At 33.8% G+C, this 9,135-nt stretch overlaps 1 non-coding gene across 1 annotated transcript; it reads right to left on the bottom strand.

Moving 5' to 3' along the window:
• Positions 1–7,081: 7,081 nt before the first annotated feature.
• Trnap-agg (transfer RNA proline (anticodon AGG)) lies at positions 7,082–7,153 on the bottom strand. The gene has a single exon. It is a non-coding gene; the product is annotated as a tRNA-Pro (tRNA).
• Positions 7,154–9,135: the final 1,982 nt, after the last annotated feature.

Consider the following 9,135-nt stretch of genomic DNA (forward strand, 5'->3'; position numbering starts at 1 on the left):
ATTCAACACCACAAATTTTCCTCGCAGTATCTTGGAAAATATATTTAAATCACTTACAAAATTGTTTTAAAAACTTTTGCAACCAAAAAAGACCCGACAAGTCCGCCATTAAAACCCGTGGTGAAAAATGTGGTGAAAACGTACAGTGGCGCTAGAGCGGTGGCCACCGCTCTGAACTACTCTAGGGCTTCCTTCATTTGTTCAATTTCATCTTCATTTGGGATCAATGTATATTTTCCTAATTTCTCCAGTGAACTTTTGTATAGTTCTATAAGAAAAACGTTACATTTCAGATTGATCAATAATTTAAGAAACTAATATTTGTTTTGTTAGGGGGAAGTGGGGCACCTTTGAAATTGGGATTTTTCACCCATTTTAAAATATAATTGAGTTTTATCGTGGTATAATTTAGTTTCTCATGCAACTAAATTATATCACGATAAGGCTCAATTTTATTTAAAAAATATGTGAAAAATCTTCAAATACTCACCTGTGGAAGGACAATTTTGAGGAACTGTCCATAAATTTACTCCTGCAGTTCTTCGCCAGACAATACATCTCTGCATGCCACTTCACGTACTTATTGTTTTTTCACTGATTTTACAGGACAATTAGAAAAAAACGTGCAAAAATTTTCCCAAGAAACTTCAATTGACGTTTCGTATGCACGCACAACGACGACAAACTTCAGCTTCGGAGACTCGCCGCAATATCTCTCTTGTTTGTGGCGCTGTGTACAAAAAAGCACCAATACAAGAAATTTAAATATATTTGTACTACGTGACACCTCCCTGGAAAAATCCCAATTTCAAAGGCACCCCACTTTCAAAGATGCCCCACTTCCCCCTATATGTTTCTTAATGAAAATGTTCGGAAACAATATATTTATATAGGTATTTTTTATATCGTAGATGAGGGTGACTTTACGTCCCTGTTGCTCGTAAGCTTTTCTTTAATTCTAGCAATTAAGGGTGGTCTTCATCGATCAGAGGCAGAAGGTCTTATCGCTCGATCTTCTCGAAATGTCCTATGTGCCTCATATTTTCTGAAAATGAGCAAGAGTCAAATTCATTAATAGCGCAAAAAAAAATTTCTGCTAAGCTTGAAACGTCTTAAGGTACCATACTTTCTATTGTGAAAAAAATATATTAATAAAAGTAATTTTATAATTAATTAGTTTTCTTCAGTACTTTGTTCTTTTAATATTATTCCAAGTTGATTTATGAATCGATTGGTTCAAGATGTATTTTTTACCTTTTACATTAACAATGGATTTTTATGAACCCTTTTTCGAGAACCCATAGCCATTCTTGGCTTGAGAGGTGATAGAACATGAAATTTTGCTCTAGTCTAATGCGAATACCTCGTTCACTTCCAAGATATATCACTCGTCCCGAGAGAGAGATTCCCGGAGCTGTGAAATAGAATTAATATTTCACTTGAGATTTAGAAATTTGTCTTAATTCACTCCTAAACTCCACATCGGATGTCACAATGAATTTCTCAGCCAAAACTCGCTTTTTTTGGAGACACGAGGGTGGGGGAAGCATGGGTAAATATTTCTTTTACTTGAGCCCCGCAAGAAAGCGAGTTAAATCCTTTTTTATTGTGTGTAATATTCCTATTTATATGGGAGAAAAAAAAGATTTTTTTTCGTCTTCGTCGGCCTAATCGGATGAAAACGACATTTTTTAAGCGCATTAAACCGTCAAAGAATTTCTCTTCTTTATTCCTATACCATTCAGTCCATTTCTTTTATATTGTCCCCCCATTCTACATTTTGCCGAGTATGTTTGTATACGCCAAACACCTTCCAAATGGCGCAAAACTGAAGGATGAAGAGGATGGTATAATCCGAAGGAGAAAAATCAGACGGGAAAGCATAAAAAAGTATCTTATACGGGACAACAGACGGAAATATTCCATAAATTTTATTTTTATTACTAAATCGCCTCTTGATGACAAATTTCATCATGCTTACGAAAAAAAAATTATTCCTCTGTAAAAATTACTCCAAAACCTGTCTTTCTTTTCACCTCCCACAAGACTCTTTCTTAAGCCAAAATAACATATGATTTTTATTCTCTTTTCAACGTAGTCGTTGTTATATTTGTATTAATTCAAAATTGCAAAATGCATTAGTTTAATCTTCTTAACTCTGAAAATAAATAAAAATGCCAAAAAGGCAATTTAGAATAAAATAGAAGCCAGATTATAAGCCCAGATAAGCTTATGGTAGCTGAGATTCTCTACAAGCAACTTCGAAGTGCTTAGAAGTTGGATTGCTTGCAAATTCGACTGCGAGTTGAATTTTGATTATAATCAAGATAAGTCAATTTAACTCGTTTTCTAAACTTCGGTAGAAGTCTGTTGTACTCGATTACTTACACCATCGTTTATTTAGAGTTTGTCCCCAGGCAGAATCGATGACTTTTCGATTTCCGTCGCCAGATATTGAGATTGAGCTTCCGAAATTGGATTCAAAATAAGTGCTGCCTATGATAGAGCTACATAATTTTCCTGAAGATTAACCGATTAAATGTCACCAAATTTTACAAAATATTGAAGATCTTATTTGATATCCATATGCCGGTAGCAGCCAAAATCCTGAAAACCAAAATTCTGAACTCCAAAATCCTTGAAAGGGTCGAAAATTTTGGGACTTCTAGGGGCTCCGATATGTTAGTTCCCGCTGCATTAACATGCCCGTCGTTTTCCTCCGGGTCCCGGTCAAAATCCCGAAAGCCAAAATCCCGAAAGCCAAAATCCCGAAAGCCAAAATCCCGAAAGCCAAAATCCCGAATTCTTAAAAGTGTCATAGCTACTCCCACGATTGGACCCGCGCTTGCTGGAGGCAAAGGGAAATCTTCTGTGTCTTGGGAAATTATTCTAAACATTTTCCATAGGGGAAAGTGCCCATGCTTTGCACAGTCCCAAGCTTTAAAGTGACTAAATTTTTCCTATGTTTCTGAATAAATGTGACTCCGCAACATATTTTAAAAACAGGACATTTTCCCCTAGTTTTTAAACTATGGGTGCGATAAGTCATATTTAATGAAAAACATAGGAAAAATTTAGTCATTTTAAAGCTTGGGACCGTGTAAAGCATGGGCACTTTCCCCTATAATTTCATCCCTTTCACGATTTTCAACATTCGGGATTTTGGGTTTCAGGATTTTGGCTTTCGGGATTTTGTCCTTTTCGGGATTTTGGTTTTCGGAATTTTGCCTTTCGGGATTTTAGGTGCCACCGTTTTCCTCCATCTCTCCCTTTCCCGAAATTGCTCCAAAATATGTAATACAATTTTTTTTCATTTTTGAATATGTTTTAAAACTTTTCTAAAAGACGACTTTATTTTCCATATTCTAAAATACCGTTAAATCATTCCTACTCTGAAAAAAATGTTTTGTCATATTAATAAGAAAAGTTTGTGAAAAGGATCTTCTTCCATACAGAATATGGAAAGGTTTTGTCAAATCAGCAGCCAACTGGATTTTGTTAAAAATTGGTCAAAAGGATGTTTTTCCATAAAAATTGTAGGAAAAAGTTTTGTTAAACTCGTAAACAAGATCCTTTTAACAAAATTTGAACAAGATCCATTTAATAATAATAACAGTTTTTCAATGTTAATGGGCCATTTCCATTGAGAAATTTCTCAACAAATTTCTTAGAACATTTTCAACTCCATATGAAAAAAGGGTGCATTTAGGAGCTTAAAAATAAAAATTGGGAGCAGTTTTCTACACTGTTCCTATCGAGTAAAGCGCCATCCATTGAGTTTTCTTCTGAATCTTGCATGCCAATGAGTTGTCAGATAAGCAAATTTCCATTAAAAAAAATTGTTTTCATTTCAAATTGAAGATGTTTTCAGTTGAAATTCAGTAAATTTGGATTCCTTGTAGGTGAAAATGTTGCGTGCAGTGAGAAAATGTCCCTATTGGGGACACGGTATGCCCAACCAGAATTCTGATTTACGGTAAAGGCGGGCAAATTGCTAGAAGTGTGTCGGAAAACAGTAATGTTGTTGTTTTAAAGTGGAAATGGTTTCAATTACCCCTCATTATTTCTTTCCCTGCTTCAATTTGCGTACCAAACGATTAAAGATATCCTTTAGCAGTGATTTCATTAAGGTTTCGGTTGTTTTTTTTTGCATTTTTACCCAGAATCTAAATCCAAACAAACAAATCTCAACGAGATGTTTGTATTCAAAACCGGGCTTTTCTGCGAGCTTTCTTGTCAATTGGGAATTACAAAAATTTGAAAATTTTCTCAATGGAAGTGGCCCATAAAGGTTAAAAAAAAAGCTCTAGAAAGCATATAAGTTAAATAATAAAAATAATAAATAAATAATAAAAAAATCACTCAGAAAAGAACTAATGAGGAAATATCGAAGTCGTGAAGACAAATTTCTTTTGCAACTGCATAGGGGGAGGCTTTGAACTTTCGCACACAAAAATGATGTTCAAGTTCAGTGATTTATGACAGTGACAGCGACTACCATGCAAACCGTATCGATTCTCCAACTATGTCAAAAAAGTCTCTTACTTATAGGGTTCATAATCCCAGCTCAGATAATCCCAGGAAATCCTCACATTTTCCTCCAAAGGAAAATAAAAATTTAACGGCAATTTGTGCGAAAGTTCAATCAAGTTTCCATCTTCGCACACGATTCACGTCATCATTGAACACCCTATCTTTACCTTAAATATTGCACCGGACACTAAAAGTTGTACATCATTGTTTGAAGGGAACTCTAATCTACTTGATTAAACCGTTTAATCAATTAAATAAAACATTTTAATATCACTTTTTGGGACTTTTCTAAGACATGTTTTCATGACACTAAAAACACTTTTCTTGCTTGATTCCATGAGAATTTCACTCTGGAAACGGTAAATCTGTTGAATGCTTTCTTTAAAAGTCCAAATATCACCAAATTTACACGAATCAATAAGTTTTTTTATGCTAATAATTGTCTAAAACTCTGGAAGCGAGAAGACCGTAAAGATTCCACTATTCCTCTATGGAGCCGAATATGCTCAAAAACGTTTGAATGCGCATCATGGAAGATTTCTCTGTTCCTGCAGCTGCAGAAATCGGGATTTAGGACAGAAATTGAACTTCAGCAGGTGAACAGACTAAAATTCTCACAAAACCGTCTCTCAAGGACAATATTTTTTTCATTGGCGTGAAAACAACACAAAAGTGAGGTTATGTCAAAGATTCTCAAAAACCAATTGTAAACTATGTGAGCTTATTGTAGATATGATTCTTTCATTGCACATTCAGTTTGTGCAAGCTTGAAAAATAATTTTACATAAAAAAAATGCAAAATTGCTTAAAAAATACTCAACTGCGGCCTTTTTGAGTCAAATTACTTCTTGTTTACAAACTTTAAGATTTTTAAGTTTTACTTTTTAGTGGTGGATCAAAACGGTAGATTACAATAGAAGTGAATATGAGGGATCGCATCTAAAATGAAGTTTCCTGGACAATGTGCGAAGGAGCAATGTCTTCTATGTGCGATCGATCAATGTGAGTTAAGTTTGTGAAATTTCTTCCACCCACAAAAGCGGCTTTCTTCAGCCCAAAAGGTTTTTACATAAATATAAACCCTAATAACCCCTCTACCTTCTGTGATAGTCGTTTTTCAGAAAAGTGATATTAATTGTGCAAAATCGTATGAAGTATTACACATCAAAATTACAATTTTGGACCTGTTTTTAATTTATGCTTCGTGAAACTAGGAAAAAAGGATTAAACTCCCAATTTTTTCAGGAAAGGAGGGATTTAAGACTAGCTATTGAAATATATAGCCATAGGTAAGATTCATAAATGAATACGGAAGAAATACGAAGTGGTTTAAGGTAGCGTATGTGCGAACGATCAAAGCTTTCTCATATTAATTTTGAGAATAGTTCCGCAAAGTTAAAGCTCATTGCAAGTTATTTTAAAGAACTATTAGCAATTAGTAATGAAAGTTCGGTATTTGCTTATAATCTATCTTATAGTTAAAAAAAAACAGCTTTCTTATATTTTTCATATCTAAAAACATCGCAGCTCCACATTCTAAATTCATTTCATTTCCCAATCCCCTAATATTTACGAGGTTCTTGACTTCTTAACACTGTTAACAAATTTACAATTTTTTGTTCTGAACCTTTAGAAAATACATTGGCTGGGTTTTTCGGAAAGTATATCTGTAAGAACAACAAATCAAATTAATTTAAATTCGTTTGTAGTATTTTGAGAAAGTACAAGAGGTAGAAATAGAGCAAATCTTCATCTTTGGGAGTACAAGGCGTCAGAAGCGGAGGATGTAAGTCGTATGTGTGCCAAAATAACGAGATGATAATACAATTAAATGCATGACAAGTAGGGGTTGCAGTATCTGTCACCTAATTGAATTTCAACTGCGATAATATTGTATCTAACTCGCAATCTACCTTCGAAATGTTTGCTCTGGGTGTCACTGCCGTAGATGGCGCCCGTATGCATACCCCGAGAAATTCATACCTGAATGAATATTATTATGAATAATTTATAGCACAAATTTCAAGTTATTATTCCAGCTTTTCATTTCACATGAAATTCCACAACCGGCATCTCTCTCTTTTCTGCTACACCACCATCGCATATTTGTTTATTCAACATCCATCTTCATGCTTTCCAACCAACATTCTGCCCCTTAATGGCACAAAAGAAAACGAAATCTTGTTATTATTTGATGGATTCAGAAGAAAGAACCATCTTGAATTGATAATACACTTCTTCTGCTGATATTTTTCTTCACCAGCCCCTTTTTTCGTCATGTTATTGGGGAATTATTGATGCTGAAGATGAAAATAAGAACGTCATTCTCTTACCCTTTATTGCACTCAAAATATTTTTTTTGTTTCATTATTCATCGTATTTTAAACAAATACTGATTTTCAGTATATTATTCTTTTATATTTATTTCAGTATCCAAGAAAAACTCAAATATATTCAGTCAAATCTTATACAAAAGTTCTATTGTTATTGTTTTTATTTTTGTAAAATTGTAAAAATAAGAGCACCGGATATTCGATTAACTCTTGTGGGGCTCAACCGGGAGTTGAACCCGGGACCTCTCGCACCCTAAGCGAGAATCATACCGCTAGACCATTGAGCCACGCTCCGTGCAGGTTACAAACATCAAACTGTACCACATTTTATAAAGAAAAAAGAGTTGATAACTCAACCTTGAAGACATGATTTTAGTCTTAAGTAGCGTGAAATTCTTGCTTTTTTGCTTACATCAATTAAACTAAATTTTGAGGTCAATTTCATTGTCAATGTCAAATCAATTGTAGTCGTAAGGAAATTTATTTCCGATTTTAATTAAAATTCGTCAAAATACTTCTCACAATTAATTGACAACAAAAATGAATTCTAATAAGAGCCAAGTTTCCTGGTCGACCTGTTTACCATATTTTAAAGTACGATAGTGATGATAGTAAGAAAATGTTTATACAATATTTCTGACACTTTCGAAAAATTTAATCTTCCTGTAAATATTTGCAAAGAGCAGCGGTAAGCGTTTCAGCTTTACGAAGTACTCGAACTCACGAATTAAATAGTACACCCAAAGTTTGCATATCATTTCGAAAGTTTCAACAATACTTATTCAAAGTATTTTAATTTGAAAATATCGAATTTTCTAAGGAATACCCGAAGAATGCGACTACATTATATTAATAAAGTTCTTTATAGCTCTAATTTCGAAGTGTTTTCACTACTCAGTATGTTTTTAAAATCGTAAATAATCGAACGGAAAAAAATCCAGACATACATTGCAAGCACAGACCACACCCAAAGAAATTTATTTACAAAACTAACATAAAGTGGATTATGTGTAGATCTGATCAGCCTAATTTTTTTTTGTTCAAGATCCTAACACTATCACTACTATAGTATTTGTCCTTATACAAATTAATTTTAAAAAAAATTAGGCTGAGCGCAAAAACATGCTCACTTTAAATTAGTTTCTTATTTAAATTTTGTTGGGTGTATTAGGTGAAATTCTTAACAATTTCAAATCTCACAAATTAATGTATTCACGGCAGTCTTTTAAAACAGGAATTCCTCACAAGTTTTCCTTTGGATTCAGGGTTATAGTATTACTTGTGGCCCTTATCTTTTTTTGGCCTCCTTGCAAAAGCACTACAATGTCACAAAATGATTTCGAAAAACTCCAAAACTAAAAATATTTTATGTCTGATACATTACATTTTTTTTTGTTTTAGGAATCATTTTCTAACAAAAATTGCGATGAGGCCCTAAGTAAAGACAGGCCATAAGTAATGTCATCACCCTAATTCCAGAGAAATTGTTGACTAGTAAAATATCTTTAATTTCTTTAAATTTCTACCTATTGCCCCGCTAACACTTCATGAGCTCATCAGGACCATCCAAATTAAACTTTTCTCGTCGAAAAATATGTTTTTCTGCAAAGGAATATCTTACCTTATTCACTTTCTTTCTTAAAAAAAATCAAAAGAGGAAACGAAAGTAACAAGGCTTAAAAATAAGTTATTCTATCTGCAACAATAGAGTTGTTTCGCTTAGCTTAGCCTTTAAAGTCCAGTTGTCGAACATTACTTTTCTTTTTGTTTGTTCGTTAGATCAAATCGCCTACCCAAATAGCAATTTGGAGTAAGATTACCGTTGGATGTATGTATTCTGGATTCCAAAAACGGGTCCTATGACGGTCGTCAGAGAGACGAATGACGGAAAGTGGGGAATAATATGACGGTAATTACGGAAGTCATTTGGCGTCATAATAACTCTGAAATTACCCGCCTACGACTAAAATATGACGCCGACTTCCAGTGTACTAATAAAAATTCTTCTCCTCACTGGATATATTTGAGTGGAAATTTCACTTGTCAAATGGCAAATAGAACAATTCAGAGCTGTGAATTCGCAAAGTAATTGATATTTTCGCGTGTTTTCTCAACAATATAATAGTGTACATTGGGAGGAAAAGCTTCTTCAGTAGAGATGTGTGTTGTGATTCGAAAAAGTACAGTGCCGACAGAAGTTAAGTGAAAATTAGGCAATTTTTTGCATGATAAACACACAAACATTTTTTTACAAAATTAAATTTTGTGA

The sequence above is a fragment of the Phlebotomus papatasi genome, chromosome 2 (genome assembly GCF_024763615.1).
Source record: "Phlebotomus papatasi isolate M1 chromosome 2, Ppap_2.1, whole genome shotgun sequence".
Lineage (NCBI taxonomy): Eukaryota > Metazoa > Arthropoda > Insecta > Diptera > Psychodidae > Phlebotomus > Phlebotomus papatasi.